General features: G+C 42.6%; 1 long non-coding RNA gene across 1 annotated transcript in view; it reads right to left on the reverse strand.

The window, feature by feature from the left end:
* The window catches only part of LOC143694224 (uncharacterized), a 156,295-nt gene that overhangs the window by 80,921 nt on the left and 56,554 nt on the right, over positions 1–18,820 (reverse strand). The gene's annotated exons all lie outside the window — the stretch shown is intronic.

An 18,820-nucleotide genomic window follows, 5' to 3' on the forward strand; every position in this document is an offset into this window, starting at 1 on the left:
CTTACTCGCTGGGCTGCGAGAGGTGGAGGAGGGGATGAAATCAAGATGTCAGCATACCTCAGGGTCGGGGTGAAGGCAGAGGAATATATGTTGCTTGTGCCCGATCAGATGGAGGGATGGGAACAAAAACAACATCCCACAAACCTCAAGATGGATGCCGGAGCGGGGGCTGTAAACAGCCAGCTTAGCGGAAGGCGCGCACTGTCGAGGTCAGATGCTGGCTCGGAGGAGGCAACATTTGTCTCACATTTTGTCTTATTATACTTGAGCTGCTCCCTGCCTCACTGCTATGATGAAAGCTGCCTTCAGATAATAGCTTCCATTTTGTTTTCGTCAGTGAAAAATCAGGCACATAGTACATTAGAACAAAAAGGTTCAGCCATCCCCAGCAGCTTTTCTGACAACACAGTGCATATGTGACTAAAAAGAGACTTGTAGGGGGAAACCCCAAATTAAAGGGAAAGCAGATTTTCATCTCAGTCTCCCAATCTAAACCCCATTATTTATTACAAAACAAGATTTTTCTAAAGTCAATCACCTTGCAAAGACCCTATTAAACATACTCAAATGCAGAAGGTCATCATGACTAGTGCTGGGTCACTTTTTGTAGATGTGACCCATTTCTCCTGTTTCAAGGGAACAGAAGTGCCCTGGAGTCACCCTTGCACCCTCAGAAAGTGCTCTGGGGCTCTGTTTTTATTGGCCTGGCTGTAGGGAGCACAGCAGGCCACAGGGTGCTTCCTTTCTTCTGATGCTAAATATTTTCTTAATGAATCTAAGGAAGAACAGTGAAGCTGAAACTGCTGAGATGACAAATAGGTGTATGAGGTCATCCAGCAGTGCCAACTCAAGAAAAATGCCAGCTTTTCAGTACATGTTCATAGAACATGGAAAACAGCACACAAGAGGAAAAAAGCATGCACCCTGCTATTCTCTTAGCAGCAAAGATTACTTGCTTAAAATCAACATGCAAATGTGTATTTTTCTGCAGATTACACGTGTTAGAGACACTCTCATTTTTCCTTCTGTTTTTCACTAGCAGTATAAATATATACCTCACAGTGATTCCAGCAGAACACTGGGGGATGGGTTTCTTCTGATACACAGGCTCCACAAAATTGTCACACAGCTCCCTTGATCCACAGCCACACTTACACCCACGACTATGGAGGACAAGTAGAACATGCCACTGTCTTCTGGGTCAGGGTTTTTTGTTCCCATTGAGATTTTATTATAGGCTTGAGATCCTCTGAGAATTAAATCCACTGCTTGTCTACAGAATAGATAATGGCAGGGCAACCTTCCCACATCACTGCCTCCCACCAATGTGGCTCAGCCCTGACCTGGCTACCATTCATGCCTGGACAGAGTAGAGTTCGTTCTCTGTATTCCATTCATAGCCACTGGTCTTTGCAAACAAGGAGCAATTTAGAATCAAATTTGATTTTTTTTTTTCAGAAGAGAAATCAACCAGCAAACCAAGCAGGAACTGAGCTGCAAGCCACAAAAATTATTTCAAATAAATTTCATGAATGTAATGTGAATGACAACAATGTCAGAGTGCTAGTGATCTAAGGAAAGTAAAGAATTAATAATACAAAATTAAAATAAAGAATCTCCCATGGCCATAGAGAGCTGCTTCAAGCTTTGTGTGTGTGGCATTTAGCGGGGCTGCTTCAAAACCACTCAGTGACTTTAGTCTCAGTCTCTATTATTTACTAAAGCAGTAGTCACGATGCCCTAAGCACATCAGAAAAGTAAGCATGTGGGAAAAGCAAGCATGATGGGAAAGCTTGTATGGCTGAAAGCTCATTTTGCAAGACTAAGAAATTGAAAAGATATATTGCCTCTGCCTACAATCCTCTCTTGAGCTTGCCCCTCAGTCGTGTTTGTGCTTCCGAGTATGCGGCAGTTCAGAGAAGCGCTAGGCGCTATAGCTGCGATTGCCGTATTTGTTATTCCGGATGCCACAGCAATGAGACAGACATTCCTATGTGAGGTCTGCGATTTTCCCCCAAATGTGAGGATATTAGTCAAGCTCCCATCACAACGCGAAAACAGTGCGCGTATTTCCAGTGTTATTTCCAGCAACAAGAGGGCAGCAGGGAGCCTCCAGCAGAGCTCGGGATCCAGCAAGAGCAGACGGGTGTCAGCTCCTGATTTCCAGTCTCCTTCGGGCAGCGATCATAGATTCATAGAATCGTTTAGGTTGGAAAATGGAGGAAAGCCCACTTCTTGCAGAGTATAATACAGCCAAACCCCAAGCGAATACACGGGGTCTTACCGTGTTTCTCAAAGAGACGGACTCTGGGGTATCCTGCCCAGGCTCTTTGGGGTATCTCCTACTTGTTTCTAAAAAATCTGATGGTACAAATTAATTTTCTTCATCAAGCGTTTATGCTGTTTCACTGGACTTGTAAGGGACAAGCTGGGCTTCTCAAAATTTAGATTTTCAAGAAGTCAGTTGCTGATGTTTCATATATATAATTTAACTTGGTAAATGTACTGGATCTCACAATTAAAGAGGGTTTTGAGGTTGAAACCACCATTTCAGGTGAATCTGCAGGTGAATCTTCACCAGTGGGACAGAAGGAGCATGTAATTTCATTTCTTACAGGATTCACCATGGGGAGTATCCCTAGCAGATTCTCACCCCTCTGGCTGGCTGTCCACCTCCCTCATAGCCAGGTGTGCAGAAATCCACCCATGGCCATGTCTCCACATTCTCCCCTGAAATGCCCTGTACAGAAACTACCTGTGAAATGTCCCTAATATTTTGGAAGCATTTAGTGTGCACAGCTGCAAAAAAACTACTTGCAGAGGCATTATAGACATGTTAGGGAAAATCACAAATCAAAGGCAGAATGTGATTATTCTTACTGTTCAGACAAAAATGTAGAGTAATAATTGTGAAGAAATCTGAGAGCAGCTTCACCAAGCAAACCACAGTTTAGCCAGACCCAGAGCTGCTGTCATTCCCTGTGACAGGCTTCTCAGAAAATCACAGCAGCTGTCCCTCTAGTGCCAGCAGTAGCCGGGAACACAAGGAACCATTTCTTCTCTTTCCAGTGCAGAAGCAACACAGGAAAGTCACAGAGCAGCACTGAGTCAGGGCTCTGCGGCACAGTAAATTTCTGAGGCTGCCTGGTATTCTAGGCACATCCTTACAGCAATAAACTCCTCAGCATCATATCCCAGCCAGGAGAGAATCTGGAGCAGCTAAAAATATAGCCTCTGCATCTCAAATGCTTGCACACAGCAAACTACTGCCTGTGACCTCCACACCCTCCTCTCCCAGCACACACACACCCGAGGCAGGTGGGGATTGGCCCCAGTCCACAAGGCAAGGACAAGAGACAGCACTCACTCTACATTGTGATGGGCATTACACACAAATTTAGGAATAAAACTGGGCATCTTGAAGGAAGAATTTCTTCTTTCTTGGTACATGAGAAAAATCAGGTAGGGTCTGCATTGCCTTGGTCTTTGAGGCATTTTGCTTAGCACAGTGAAACACCCCAAAGATTCTGGCATTAGCAGGCACTATAAATCTTGAGGACGCCACATGTGTGACCTGATTATATATAGCTCTGCTTTCACATTACCAACTCCAAAACACCACACAAAGAAGATAATGAAATATCCACCTCTCCAGCCGTCGCTCTCTAATCTGAAACGGCATTTCCAGGAGCCATTTTCACTCAACCACGGAGTCTAGGAACAAACACGTTCTCACCCTCCCCCGCACTGTCAGACAGCCCCACAACTGGCACACATGTACACAATCACACACATATTCATTCTCTACATTTCTTACCAAGAGATACAAAAAGTCTCATGTATTTGCAGTTTATCGCATGCAAACATACACATCTCTCCCCTTTCAGTCATGCAAATACACAATCGAAAACGCATTCTGGGTTAAATTCTATTTTCACTTATGCTATGCAAATATAAAAGCTGAATACTTCCATTAAGATAACAGATTTACGACTATGTAACTGAGATCAGAATATGGTGTTGACTCTCTCATACATAAATTTCCATAGTTGCTCCTGAATTTGTCTTTTTCCTCAGCCGCCTCTCTGTGCATTAATCATTCAACATTTAAATCAGCCATCCACTTGCTTCTTTTTGCTTTGTCAATGAAAATTGTTCAGCATTAATTATAAAACTCATTCTCTGCTGAGGTTTTCTTGGCTTTTTTTCATTAGTGGGTGGAAGTGTCAATTTACAGTCATCTTGTTCTGTCTTCAAAAATACCCTGTGTACTAGCTATACTGCAGAATACATTCTCTGTGTGAGAGTGCCTGTAAATGTGTGTCTGAGCCAGTGAATGTGCGAGCTTGTAAATGTATATGCAAGATTAGGAATGCATGTGCATACATGTGTGCATGTAGAAAAGATATGGAGATAGTATTTGAATTAGCAAGGCTGAACGTTTCTCAGGCTTTATTTTCCAGTTTGAATTTTAACCATTTTCTGAATTTGAAGATTTTAATCATAGTGGTACAGATGATTTCAGCTTACAAAGCAGAGTTTATGGCAACTGTAAATGTGTTTGAAATCAGATATCTTTGACGACAACAACACAATACAGATCTAATTTTTGTGCCAGTAAGACCTCTCCAGATTTGCTTTCATATTTTGTAATCAAAAGGATTGGACATACTTGGTCCAGCATCCTATGCAATTTTGCAGTACAGGACTAATGCAAGTGCCACAATGCACATGGTAAGATAATAAACCAGTATGCTGTAGCCAACAGCATGCCATAAGGTAATAAAACACAAGGGCAAGAGAATTTGGTTCAAATGAGAAACATTTTAATGTATGGATGAAATACAGTAAAGATGGAGGCTGACTAAACTTGTCTTTTCAGGTATGATATTCACAACTGTGAATGTCTTACTCTGTTACTACAAAGCAGAAAATACTCCAGTGTGTAAATGTTTTCCAATCTTTTCATTATACTGGAATGCTGCAACCTATATTTAACCCAAGGGGAGGGATGTTCTCTAAAAACAATTCACTCCTTGGCAATAATTTCTGCTACCAGTTACATAAAATGTTAGACCACTTCAGCTGCCAAGCAGGGATTACAAAAAAAGAGGGCTAAAAGGCAACCAGGAAAAAGCTATATCTCTTTGAAAAAATTTGCTACGAAGCAACATAAGATCTGAGTCAAGACACTACAGTAATCTCCCAGGCAACAACAAGGTGAACAGTGCAAGTGCAAATGCTCTTCTTCTGGGATTCTGGTATGAGTTTGTCCTGTCCTAGTGTATTTACAGTGTCATGCCCCTCATGGGGGCCCCTGTTTTGTGAAAAAAAGATGGTTCAGGCAACCAGGTATGTTATGTGCTGACTTCCCTTCCCTTCCCTTCCCTTCCCTTCCCTTCCCTTCCCTTCCCTTCCCTTCCCTTCCCTTCCCTTCCCTTCCCTTCCCTTCCCTTCCCTTCCCTTCCCTTCCCTTCCCTTCCCAGGCTGGTGGCCATTGCAATGTGGTGCCTGTTCTGTACGGTCTGCTGCTGAAACAGGGTTGCAGTTTCAGCTCAGTTTCACAGGACTGATGCCCACCCCAAAATCCTGCATTGCAACAGGCAGCAATTGCCTCAATTGCAGAAAGCATACAAAGTGAGACTCAGAATAGAGATCAAGAATGGAATCAGACCTGAACACTAAACTGAGGAGGAACAAGAAGCTGTTGAGAGAAGGAAGTTAATACTACCCAAGGTATATCCATTCTGTGAAAAAACAAGAAACCTTCAATCTCCAAGGCTATCAGGCAGTGCTTTTCACTCATACTGAAAAACTGGAAAATAGATAGTGTCTTTTTACTCTATGATGAAATGATAATAAGTAGAAAGAACAGTCTTTAGTTAAACAACAGAGCACATCTCCAACAGAAGTTCTGCTTTAGCTAAACACTCAGAGAGTGAACTGGGAATACAGCCCAGGGTTTGGGTTTATTTTTTTTTTGTACAGATCTCTGCATGTTTGTATGATAACTGATGAGGTTATCATACAAACAAAGAGTAAGACAACTAGTCAAGCAGTGTTTTCTCTCCCACTGATAGAACAGGAGGAAAAAGGCGAGTTTGATTCTCATTTAAATCAAAACCATTTTGTATGCCCAGGAGCAAAAAAAAAAATGAGCTCAAAGTCAAGTCTGCATTAAGGAGCACTTTTCTGGGGTAGGTGACCTGTGAAAACACCACAAATATGCTTCTACAGGTGAGCCATGCTTTTGTGCATGGAACAGACTCACTAGGTAAGGAGACTAAAAGAGCTGTGGCCCAGCTCTCACATGGCTTCCCACCCAGAGCACAAGCTTCCAGACACACCATGCTAAAGTGCTTGACAACCTTCCTTACCTTCCCCTCCATGCTTGCTGCTGTGTATTCCTACAGAAAGTAAGATGTACTCCATCTTGTCTCCTTGTCTCAAGTAAAATAACCTCTTCCAAGAAAGATATGTCTTTGTCATTCTAAACACATTGACACTAGAAATTTATTACCAAAGCTACACTGGTCAGAAATAATCTGAACCATACTCATGTCAGCAGGGCTAGGATAGACCAGCCCTTAGAAGGACAGAAAAGAATTTTGTGCCAAATTCTAATCTACACGCATAATTTTTTAGAGTTCTTGCCAGCACGAAGGAGCATTGGAAGAAGCATATATCATACCTGTTTTGACCCTGCTTGCACTTCTTACTAGTGTGAATGAGAATTTGGAACTGTGAGTCCATATGTGCCTTTAAATTGCTTCCAATTTTTCTACATGCTTATTTTAGCAATAGCTGTCACCCATGTGTATGCAAATTGAGCTTGCAGAGGAGCTCTGAGTAATAGGGAGAAAACAGCCTACCACTGTATTAGACTACAGCTGATGCCACAGTAAAAAATGCTGTTGGTAATTTTAGTTTCCCTCCTCAGGGACACTTCCTGCTCTTCCACATCATTATGAAAACTGCTGGTGACAACGAATCCGATCCCAGTACTGGGAGCTCCTCAGAAGGACTCATAACAAAACAGGCTCTTGAGCCTGGAGTTTTTTTTTCTGCAAATCTTCCAAGTCTGGATCTTCTTTATCTTCCAGATCAGAGGTGAAATGCATGGCATGGCAGAACAAATGAGGCTTTTCTATCCTTTGCCCATAGACCTCCTTCCTTCTCCTAAAGTCACAGAACTTCATTCACAAGAACTGTCAGCTCAATTCCTTTCATAGCCATAGCACTACCTGAAAGAGTTTTAATGCACTCAGGTTTTAGTATTGTATTTTCACACTTTTCATCTTAGGTTTAATTGTCTGATAAATCATCCAAGACTTTGAAAGCCACATTTTCTTTTGAGTGATTCTGTCGTCTTCTACTTGGCAAGTGTCACATTTTTTTGTGATTTTCTTATAGCATTTAAAGCAACAGGAACATTTTTATTTACTTCTCTCACTGGGCATACACATAATTCCTCGTTTCTCTAGAAAAATTTACAACTCTGGGGTTGCTGCACCTGCAAAATCATCCAAAGAAGGCCATCTACTTTGTCTGACCTCCAAAGCTAGTGGCAAACTTTGGTTTTTATTTAAGTGAAAATTCTGAGTTATTCAGATACATAGATTCAAGTTTTCAGCCACTTTACATATTAGGCATATACTAAATTTGAATTAAATCATTTGCACATGTGCAACCTACATTTATGCATGCAAATCAGGCAATTAGGTACAAAATTACCTGATTTGCATACATAATGCTAGAACTGAGCAAGTAATATGCAACAAAAAACATATTCTATTAATATTATTTTCTTCTCTTCTGAAATTAGCTGCAACTGGATTAGAAAATACTCAAGATTTTCATCACTCAAAATGATTATCTGATGAACATTTTTAGGTCTACTGATATGCTGGCTAATTACACATCTCAAATGATACCGATTTTGTATCATGTTTGGTAACCTAGCATGAAGTTTATAACAAAATGTGCAATACTACCTTTTTCATGTTTAGAATTCAACTTAAAATTCATTTGTATGAATAAATTTTGAGTGCATGAATATTAAAGCATAGCAACACAAGTCCACTAAAATTTGCTTTTGAATTCAAACTGAAATTTTTGCTGTTTGTGCAATGCAGCTGCTTTTCCACACGCACAAACATGGAGCTACTGTAAAAGCATCTGAATATGCAGAAAAAGTCAGTGTAAATCATTTGTGGAGTCTGGAGGGTGTTTCCTACAGTACTGCAGTTGTAAGCAGACAGGTCACACCTCATAGATGAAACAAGAAGCTTTTCCTCACCACAGCAACACTAGAGGGGCCTGCCTTACTGAAAGGTAAGTGCATACCTTGGGAGGGCTCTGGTGATACCTTTGACCCTGAGCTCTCCTCTCTGGTGGCTCTTTCTGCCTCCTACTGCCTCCCTGCTCTGCACATGTACCAACACACTTCTTTTGGTTTGCTTCCTTTTGCTGTGCTCTGTCTTGCTCGGAAGGCAAACTCCTCAGGCACAGACCTGTCCTATTTGTCTGCAAAGTCTTATGCATACTAAGGGGCTTTAGCTGTAGAATAAACAAACAATAACTGCACTTCTGCTGTAGCGCAGAGACATTTTTGCATGTCTCTAACTGTTCTCATGGGCTTATCTCCAAAGCCCTTTAAGCAGTTCATTATCATTTTTAAGATGGGGTCACCAATACTTTTTCAGGTAAGGGCAGATCTTGCTTCCTGTCATGGCAGTATGAAGCTCCACATAGCATCCAGCACTTCATTCCTCATGCATCCTGGCATTCGCTTTCTGATCAGATGCCCATTTTACAGACAGCTTCCAATAACTTATCCAGTGGCAATCAGACCTTCCCCACAAACACTGGGGTACCTTTAATAAAACCAGGCAATACACTTAGGAAAATTATTTCCTCACAGCATGCATGGCTGCATATGCCATAAACATAACCTGCTACTGCCTGGATCATTCACCTATCAGCAGTGTGCCAAGTCCTACTGGTTTGATTCTTTTATGCTCAAATAGCATTTTCAAACATTTCAACTTCCCCTCTTGGTTCTTCTCCTTTAGTATTTAAATCACAAGTATTTCTAAGACAACCATGTCTTTGTCTTCTAAAAACTGTTGCACATCTTTGGCTAACACAAGAATATAACAATTATGACCACCAAAGTATTTGACAAGATCCACATTTAAGAACCATCATCTTGTGACAACCATGTTTCTCATTATCTATTGCTTCTCATTTCAGAAACTTCTTTGTTCCTTATTCATTGACAAATTGGTAATGAGGGACTCTTCACCTCACAACCTATTGGTCAACTATAATTAATTTAATTTCCAGTGCCTCCGCTGCTCTGCAAAGTTTTGCTGCTCATAACTATGCAATCATTTGGCTTTTATTTGTCTGTCTATCACAACAGCTTCAGAGCATCTCTCAAGCATTTAAATCCAGAAAACTCTGCATGTCTCCCTTTCCTTTTCATCCCCACCTGCAGAAGGACAGAGTTTCTATAATTTTCCTTTCTTGCCTTTGCCACAGGCACTTGTTCTTACTTCATCCTCTATTTCAGGTTAAGGGTCTCCAGTTCTCCTTGACACATGTTCCAAAGAGGTATATTTCCATTTCTTGCTCTTTCCTGACAACAACCTTCTCTTTCAACACTCAGCAATTCCATTTCTAGAAGGGAATATATACAAAGGCAATTCAGCACCATCTCTGTAAGCTCAGGAATTTGTAAGAGTCACTGGAAAGTCCTGCAGGCCAAGAATGGAAGTGTATCTGTAAGTGATAGCTCAGTTGGTTAGGTTACAATGCTAATAGCACTGAGGTTGTGGGATTGATCCCTGTATGGGCCATTCACTTAAGAGCTGGACTGGATGATCCTTGTGAGTCCCTTCCAACTCAGAATATTTTCTAAACTCTGTGATACATATTTCAAGCTCTGAAGGTAAAAAACAACAGTAGTTCTTCTGCCCCAAGTAAGGTGCACTTCATTCTAATCCTGACATCTATCACACTTTCAAGTGAACAATGACTCATGGCCTTTCATCATTCGTATTTGTCACACAAATCTAATTTAACCTCATTAATTCCCAAAGAGAAAAAAAATGTTTTGTAGGAGTTGCTATGCTTATACCACAAATAACATTGCTACAAACAAATTGCTAAATGTAACCTGCCTCTCGTAAGGACCCGTGATCCTGAAGCAAACCAATTATGTAAAATCATCAAACCCAGCAGAGAAGGAGCCAGAGGAATTACAGAAAGGACTTAGTAGTGGGAGCAAATTAAATGGATGAATTTGTGTGGTTTGCCTTGCTGCAGCAAGCAGATATACACAAAGGGGGAGAAACTGCTGACTGAATGGACTTGGGACCCTGAGACAGAGAAATCCTTGGGGAAAGTAAACCAGAAGTTTGTGCACCATGAAGCACATTGACGGACAAATGGACTGTATCACTTACAGAAAAACAGAGCAACTACATAAAAGATATTGGCAAAACCAATAGGTAGATTTATCTCAATGGACTCTTGTGCTGTGAGGGGGAAAGACAGCAATGTCATTTATGTGCTGGTGAAAAACCAATAGCAGACCAGGCACTCCTCCTGCAGAGTCAACAAAAGCAACAGGAACTGCAGCTTGCACTTCAGCAGGAGAGACTGTTGCAATGTACACTGACCTGGGGCCTGGGGAGTACTGCAGGACTGGCAGAAGGTGGTTTGGGCCAACTTAGCTCAGGGCTGATGGAGTTCAAATACACATGCACACCTGTATCTCTGGATGCCTAATGCTGCTGCTGCAGAGGGTTAAAACTGAGTAGCTACAGAAAACCTCCCCTCAACAAAGGAAGGCCACACAGCATAGGAAGTGTTGAGCTATTTGGCTCTTGTTCTGGTCAGCCTGAGACTGGCTCCAGAAGCATACTCTCATGGCTTCTGGGGTGCATTATATTAATGGGGAATGTGCTCATTTACACCCAGGGAACAACACTACCTGCTGAAGAAAGAGATGAAAATGGCCTTGGAATTACTTCCACAGGGTGTGCTGCTAGAGCTTAAATGGACTGCCACCCTGAGAATTCCTCTGTCAGTAACATGACGGAGGAAGTGGTGTGGAGGAAATGAATTCATGTTAGACTATAGCATTTTGCTACAAGAGGCAAAGAAGAATTATTAGTCCTACACCAGCTTACAGAAGGTTCTTCTGAGAGCAGGGATACTCCAATGATACACAGCTGACATGCAAACTTGCACAAGGGAAGGGATTGCTCACTGGAGCATATACAGGCATGCGCCCATCATATACAGATAAGTGTGCCATTTGAGACATGGAGCTGTTCAACAGAGCAGTTGGAGAAACTCCTGTGTGGTGAGTGCTATAACGTTGAATTGAGACCAAATGGTCTTAAATTGTGTGGGAACTCCACTGTGAACCAAATGAAAAACCAAGAGAAGTCTGGTAACTACATTGCCAGGATTCCTTAGGGAACAACAGCCAAAAAGGCTTAAGAAGATTAGTAAAAGAGCTATCCAGACCCAGACATCTTTAGGCATCAAAGAAAGTTGGCGTATCAGTACACAGATATTACAGCCCTGAAATAGAACATCATTGAGAAGTCTGTGTGGTAATGGGATGGGTCTCCATCAAACTGTACAACTTAGTTTGGACAAGAGCCTCAGTAAGGATGTGTGTGCTGCCAAGGACTGGTGCCTTAAATGCCTGCAGTAAGTAATATAAATATGGTGACTCTCAGAGTGCTGGGAAGGAATCAGGCAACTCTACAAAGCTCATCTGAGGAGGAAATGGTTTGGAGCAGGTGACAGCCTACAGTTCCCACAGACTCAGACTAAGATAAGAGCACGAAGGGCCTGCTTCAAGCAGGGAAATAACCTTGCTCTAATCTGATCCCTTGCTTCTAAGGTTTGAAGAATTTTACTGGCTTTAAGCATCTTTCATCTTTTCTGAGCTGAAGGACATATCTGACAGCTACATATGTGCTGGTCAAGTGAGGAAGAATACAACTGTATTTACATGTTCTATGCTGGAAGGATTATTTTCCTTCAAATATTAGAAAATAAATCTTTTATTTTACCTCAGTCCTCATTTACAATAACAGAAGGGAATTCTGGGAGGTTTTAAAGTGACTTTAACCTGATGTTGTTGTTTTCAATAGAGGAGCTATTAAGAACTTTCATTGTTATATAGTTCATGTTGTAAATTATTTCCATAGCAACCCGATCGTGTCATATATTCTGGGCTATAACTCAGAGGGAGAGGGGATGGGAAAAGCACAAAATAGAGACCACAGAGCAAAACCTGTCCCAAATATTACCTGAATCTTGAATGTTCTTTTTAGTCCAATTTGTTTAAGCAGTGTTTATTTGCAGGCAATGTTGAGGATCCAGCCAGGCTGCACCTGCCTTCCCAGGCATGCTCAAACACAGCCTAGGATTGCACATCTTCAAGGGAGAGCAGGGTGGGGTTCCTTCAAATGACAGAACCTTCTGCAAGGAGGAAGCTTCAAGCTGTAACTTGCAAAATATGTACTGTAAAAATCCAGCTATCAGAACACAGAAGATCTATGCAGAGACCTGCAACTAATCACGCAAAAACCTGAAAGGAGCTGCTCTTTGTATTAAGCATGTGCAGTGCGGTTCTCAAGAAATGCTGTCATCAGTTCTAGCATGAGGAAAGACAGGTACAAAAGAGCATGAGAATTTCTGCATTGCTTCCTGGTATTTAACTGTCACACAAGCCACTAGACATTCTATCAAGGCTGCTAATTGTTAGCAGAATGTGACTAGATATCCACAGATCACACAACTGATACTGTCCTTGATGCCCACACCTCTTGCTGCCTCCCCTCCAGCAGAAATGGTGCAGTGAGCACAGCTGAATGAGTTCAGTTGGATTAACAGAAAAGCTGACTGCTGGATGGGAGGGTGATGAGCTGTGTGTTGGAGTCAGAGAACCACTCAAAACCACAGCAAATGTTTGCCAAAAATGAGTATATACACTTAGCAAGGTACAGCTCTTGAAAGGCTGCATCTTTTTGATAAGATACACAGTATAATCTTTAATTGCAGGAGATGGGATACAATAAATGTGCCAACTGGCCTTTCTTATCAATGCAGTCTGAATTCTTCAGGGAGGAATTATCTTTACATGTCACAGGGAGTCAAGAACATCAACAATACTTGAGCAAGTTATAAAAAATACTCCAAAATTTACTACTGCAGGAAGACAAGAGCTCTTTTCAGCTGTTTTAATCTCAGATGTTTTATACCTTGTCTTTTTATTTTACAGAAATCAATTATAGACATTGAGTGAGTTCCAAGACAAAATGTCTAGCATATTTGTCTAGATCAAATAAACTTTCAACATCTACAAGTCAGTGGCCTATATTTTCCAGTAGCAGACCAGATATTCAGGCTTCCCACTCCCTCCCTAATTTTGCCCCTAGCTCTTACATACATCAAACCTACAAAAGTGTATTGCCCTTACTCCAACAGTGTGCCAGTCTGGACACGTTCGAATGAAAACCTGAGCTCCACTATGATCTTGTCTCTTGTTGCCATGATGTGTGCAGTGAAGAGGAAGATTGCCTCAGATAATCCGGAATATAGCAATTCAAAGCAACCCCGTCCTGTCTTTGATTTGGACGTGGTGTGCTTTCCATCATAGCCAAAGGGGAGCTCCTACCTCTGACACACAGGTATGCACTCTTCTTCACCCCAGCCCTCTGGATGTTGCATCAGCAAGAACAGCAACAGCCTCCAGCCTTGGAGCTATCAGAGTGAAGGGCGCAAGCACGCTACAGGCAACTGGCCTGGCACTGAGCATTGTTGTTCCCGAACACCTGTGTCACACAAGTGCTTTTCAGTTCAGCTGTGCAGTTGTTGTAACAACATGTTTTTATTCCAGAGGAAGGGAGATTGGCATTTGGGGCAGTAACCAATGGCTGTGGTCTCCCTTGTTCTCATAGGAGTTTGCTGTGTGACCCTGGCTCAAACACTTGAGATTACCCATCTGCAAAATGGATAAACTAATGTGGTAACTTGAGGAGTAGCTTCACCCTTTCCTAGGCACAGTTCTCAAATATGGTTAGCAAAGTCCCAGGCAGCTTTGCATAAAAAACACTCGCTTAAGGAAAGGTAAAACACTGGTTTGGCTTCGACCCTACTCGGGGCTGTCCCCCCTGGAGAAGCCCCCTACACCTCGCCAGTTTGGCAGCCCAGAAGCAGAAGCAGGCTGCTAAATCAGTGGTTTGCCTGAGGAGCGAGCGGAGGCTTGCAGCAGCATGGCTGCTTTCTCTGCACATTCCTCTGGTGACGCTGCTTATTACCCAGCATGCAGATAACCCTGAGTCAAGGCTTTGGTATGAGCGGCGCTGCCAGGAGCTGCGTGCTTGGAATAGAGGGTTACAGTTTAAACCGAGGTGAAGCGCCGTCCCCAGCCAGCTGCACCCTGCCTGCCTCTCCTGCTCGGCTGGAGCCAGCCACCCCTTCACCTATTTGCAGAAAAGGAGCTTTCCAGTCCCTCCCCTCCACCCCATCGCTCACCCAGGGATCATTCCCATTGAGAAGCTCTCAGTCTAATAGTAATCCCGACGAATTTAGCTGCTGCTAATAAATCCCACCCTCTGCCCCTCCCAACCTGCCTCCATGCAAATCCATTTGTAGGTTACTTGAACAATAGCGGAGCTGTAATCAGCCCTCCTCACTGGGAGCCTGCAGGGAGGGAGGGGAGGAGGATGATGACAGTGGGGAATTCTGCACGGCTCCTTGAAGCTGCACAGACATGTTTCATGTCCCCGTTCCCATCCCCTGCGCAGAGGCGGGCAGGCAGGAGGGCAGGCAGGCAATCACATGGCTGTCTAGGTCGGCCCAACCCAGCGGTAACTGCATGCCCTGGCGACCCTCCCCAGCCCAGCCCGGTTTGATTCAGTTCGGTTCAGTCCCTGCCTAAGCTGCCATGCCGCAGCAGTGCCAAGCCGCTCCGCGCTGCGGTGCAGTTGCCAGGCTCAGCCTCCACTCCCTAAACAAAGTAAAAGGCCTTTGCGCTGGCCAAAAAAGAAATAGAAAGATACCCCAGTGAAGCAGACTTGAGCGAACGGGTGGCCTGGCACACCCAGTACTGCCGAGAGAGCAGTGCCAGCCAGAGAGAAAGGCACAGCTCTCCATTGTAGGGTCTTCGGGGACGACAAAAAAACAGAGTCTTCTCACTGTTAACGATGATGGTGCAGGAAAGGGGAAAGGGAAATTCCCTGAAAATAATTTGCAACTTGCAGCAGTTCACATTTTAAAGGTTTCTTTGCAAAGGGTCATAAAAGCAGCAGCGAGTGCATATGGCCGAGCAGAGCTACGGGGGAGGGGGGTGGGGCGGGGAGGGCTGCGAGCGGATGACAAATCAGCTGAAACCTAAGAAGCTTGACCTTCCTCACCTCCACCCCTGCTCCCACCGCCTCCAAAAAACCTTGCAAGGGCGCTTCGGGAAGGCAAAGCACACAGTAGCGAGGAGAATGCAGGCTCAACCCGGCAACAGGCAGGGCTGTGCTGCTGTGTCAGTGAAGGGGGAGAGAGGACACTTCAGGGTAGCTGTGTCCCCTCTCAGCAATGCAGACTTATACCAGCATGGTTCATTGCATCCAGCCAAACAGTCAGACCTTGGAATCTTGAACCTACCTAGCCCAAGTAGCTCAGCCAGTCTAACCAGTCACAGACTGTTCCGGCCAGACAGACTTTTGGTGAGCATCCTCCCCCTCCCATTCACATGTCTAACTGCTCCCTTCTGCTGCTCACCCTACAGTTCCCTGAATGGCTGAAAGAGAGTGGGTTTGCTGTCAAAAACTTGAAATGACATGTACTCTCCCATGTTTCTTCTCATGGAGTTAGGCAAGTCAATTCCCAGGGAGAAGAACTGGATTCCTGCAGAGCCTCCCAGTCAGGGGTGGCAGCGTGGGGCTGGGCTGCCCTGTGGCAAACACGTGGAGACAGAGATGTTTGTCTGGCTCATCAGAGGAGCCCTGTGGTAGCCTCAGTCAGTGCACACATGACTAATTCTTTTAATACATCCATCTGGGAAAAGACCTTGTATGCCATTCTTTTCACATCACCCATCAGCAGAGGCATTTCCCTTACCAAACTGAAGTAGAGGTTTTAAGGCAGGGGCTGAAACAGCAGAAGCTTAGTTACATGGTTTTCAGACACCTTGAAGATAAACCCAGCAGTGCATGTTTCTATACAGGAAGGTATAACCATGCCCTCTGCATCTTCTGGGGGATGGTTGTAAAGACAGCTCTGTAGGTACAGATATGTTTTGGGTAGAAAATGTGTGCTGTAATGGATTCTGATGGCTGAACGCCAAGGGGGAAGCTGTTCTGCTTCAAGAATAGCCTTACAAGAGTCAGCACTACAGTGACAGTTCAGTACTCTGCTGCAGATCTACAGGATGTGTCACTTTGGCAGAGAAAGAAGTTGCTAATGCACAACACAATCCATCCTACAATGAATGGAGAATGACTGCATACAAAAAAAAAAAAAAAAAAAAAAAAAAAAGAAAGAAAAAAGAAAAAAAAAGAAAACGGCAAGACTTAGGAAAAAGGGAAGCTGCAAGGCAACTACTGCATAGTAAGCTGGGAACCTGAGAGCTCTGAAGACAAAGCCCTTTCCCTTGAGGGGAAGAAAATCTCAGCTCACAAGACACATAAAGAAGCAGACAACCCTTTTTCCAGTGACTGCTGCAACCCTGCAAAGCTGTGCTGGCAGCCAGCCTATTTGACGAGATTGCAGTTTCAAAACGATGTTAGTCCTGACTAGTTCAGGGAGGTGAGCATGCTCATATGCACAACATTGCTAAGCAAATAAAAAAGATAACAAGGTTTGTATTAAATTATACCAGTTACCATTGGTAAACTCAAGTTCCTGTTGGAACTGTGTAGTATTTCCCCCAAATGGACATAGCAGCTCTTCACTGCATAAACACATCTATCTCCAACTCACACACAGCTGCCAATGCTTAAAAAACAAACATCCAGTGACACACATGTTCTAACCCATTTCTAAGAAAATAGGCTACAAGGCTATTAAAAGAAATGTCAAGAATAACCTAACTGGGGAAAAAAAAAAAAAAAACAACAAAAAACCAACCAAAAAGGCAAAACACAACAACCCTCCCTGGGAAAATAAACCATTTAAATACTTCTCCATTACAAGAAGGAATGAAAGCACAATAAATGACCATCTGGACAAATAAATTAACTTACACCATTTATTCAAGCAAACATTGGGCTGTACCTTAAATAACTGGCAAGTATGGGGGATGGGAGCATTACTGTAAAATACAGAAATAAGCTGAATCTCTGTACACGAGACTCACTCGACAGCTCCCCTTTCCTCCTCGAAAAAAGGTTACAACTTGTTTGTCAGCTGTGGACATCTTCAGAAAGATAAAAACCTATGGAGTCGGTTCAAAGAAATGCTGGCTAATATGCCCAGACTGGCTGCTTAATGAGCCAGAGTAAAAGAAAAGGTCACATGGTTACAAAAAACCTCAATACAACAAACACCCCGTAGCTATGGTTAACTTTAATTAACTGCAGTATAACAATTCACTTCAAGCTTATTTTCCACCAATGTTTACTGCACCTTACCTTTCCTTTGCCTGCTGATCAAAAAATCAAACTGATTAGTCTCATAAGTGGGCTTATGTTTCAAAAAATAAGAGCTTTTCAAAAATGATCTGAAATTTTAAAAATCCACCAAATGGGTCTCTTTCTAGCTATAACTACTTATGAATGATTTCAAGATTACAGGAGTAGTTCTGTTTATATAAATCAGGGTATTCACACTTCTGTGATACAATTAAATGTTAAATAGCCAGTAGTTGTTATCTTTTAATAGCAGTTGCAATTCACATATGAATATTACTTCTCCTTAAGTTTAAACTTGAATTTCAACCATGTGTACAATTTTTTTCTCTGCCAGTCATGAGCTTACAATGTTAGTCTCCCTATCTCATGATTTAAAAATAAACTGCTGTGTGAGAATTGCATGCTTAGAAATAACTGAAAATAGGACCAGTACAAATCTATACTCTAAAAAACATGTAAGTTGTTTCCAGCAATTAACTCAAAACATTCTTTTTCTGCATTACTTCTTTGATCCATTGCATAAGAACAATATGTTTGGAGATTTTTAAGCACTGATATATCACTTGGCAGAAAAAAATATATATATATACACAGACAAAGTCATTGTATGAAATCACAGATATAGTGATGCCAAATACTAAATCTCAGAGCACAACAAACCCCACCCCCTCCCCACACACATGAAACAGCCAGAGTGTATCTATACAAGACTGCAAAGATCTGTAGGCACACTAAGAATATAGTCTCAAGGTTTCTACCATCCTTCCCACCAGGAATATAAATCAAGTATGTATTAAGACCAAGCAGATACCAAATGCCATCCAGACTTTCCTTTATACAACTATGGGGCTTTGGTGGGTGGGGATCCTTACTATTCAATAACCTAAGAGCTCACAACCTATGATACTGTTGCATTTGGAACAGCTCTATATTCTGCTGGTCAAACTGCAAAGGATTTCTGCAGTGCTGCTGGGTTTTTTTCAAGTTTCCCCCTCTTTCCTCCATTTGCCTCACTGGAAAGGACAAAGTTCACATTAGGTTTGTTTGCATTTTCTAGCTAGCATGAGGCCTATGTATTTACTTAGCCTGTTGATCACTTAACAGGTATTACACTGCTCCTCTATCTCCAGAAAATGCCAATGTCACACAGAATTGTTAAT

This window comes from Agelaius phoeniceus, chromosome 6 (assembly GCF_051311805.1).
Source record: "Agelaius phoeniceus isolate bAgePho1 chromosome 6, bAgePho1.hap1, whole genome shotgun sequence".
Lineage (NCBI taxonomy): Eukaryota > Metazoa > Chordata > Aves > Passeriformes > Icteridae > Agelaius > Agelaius phoeniceus.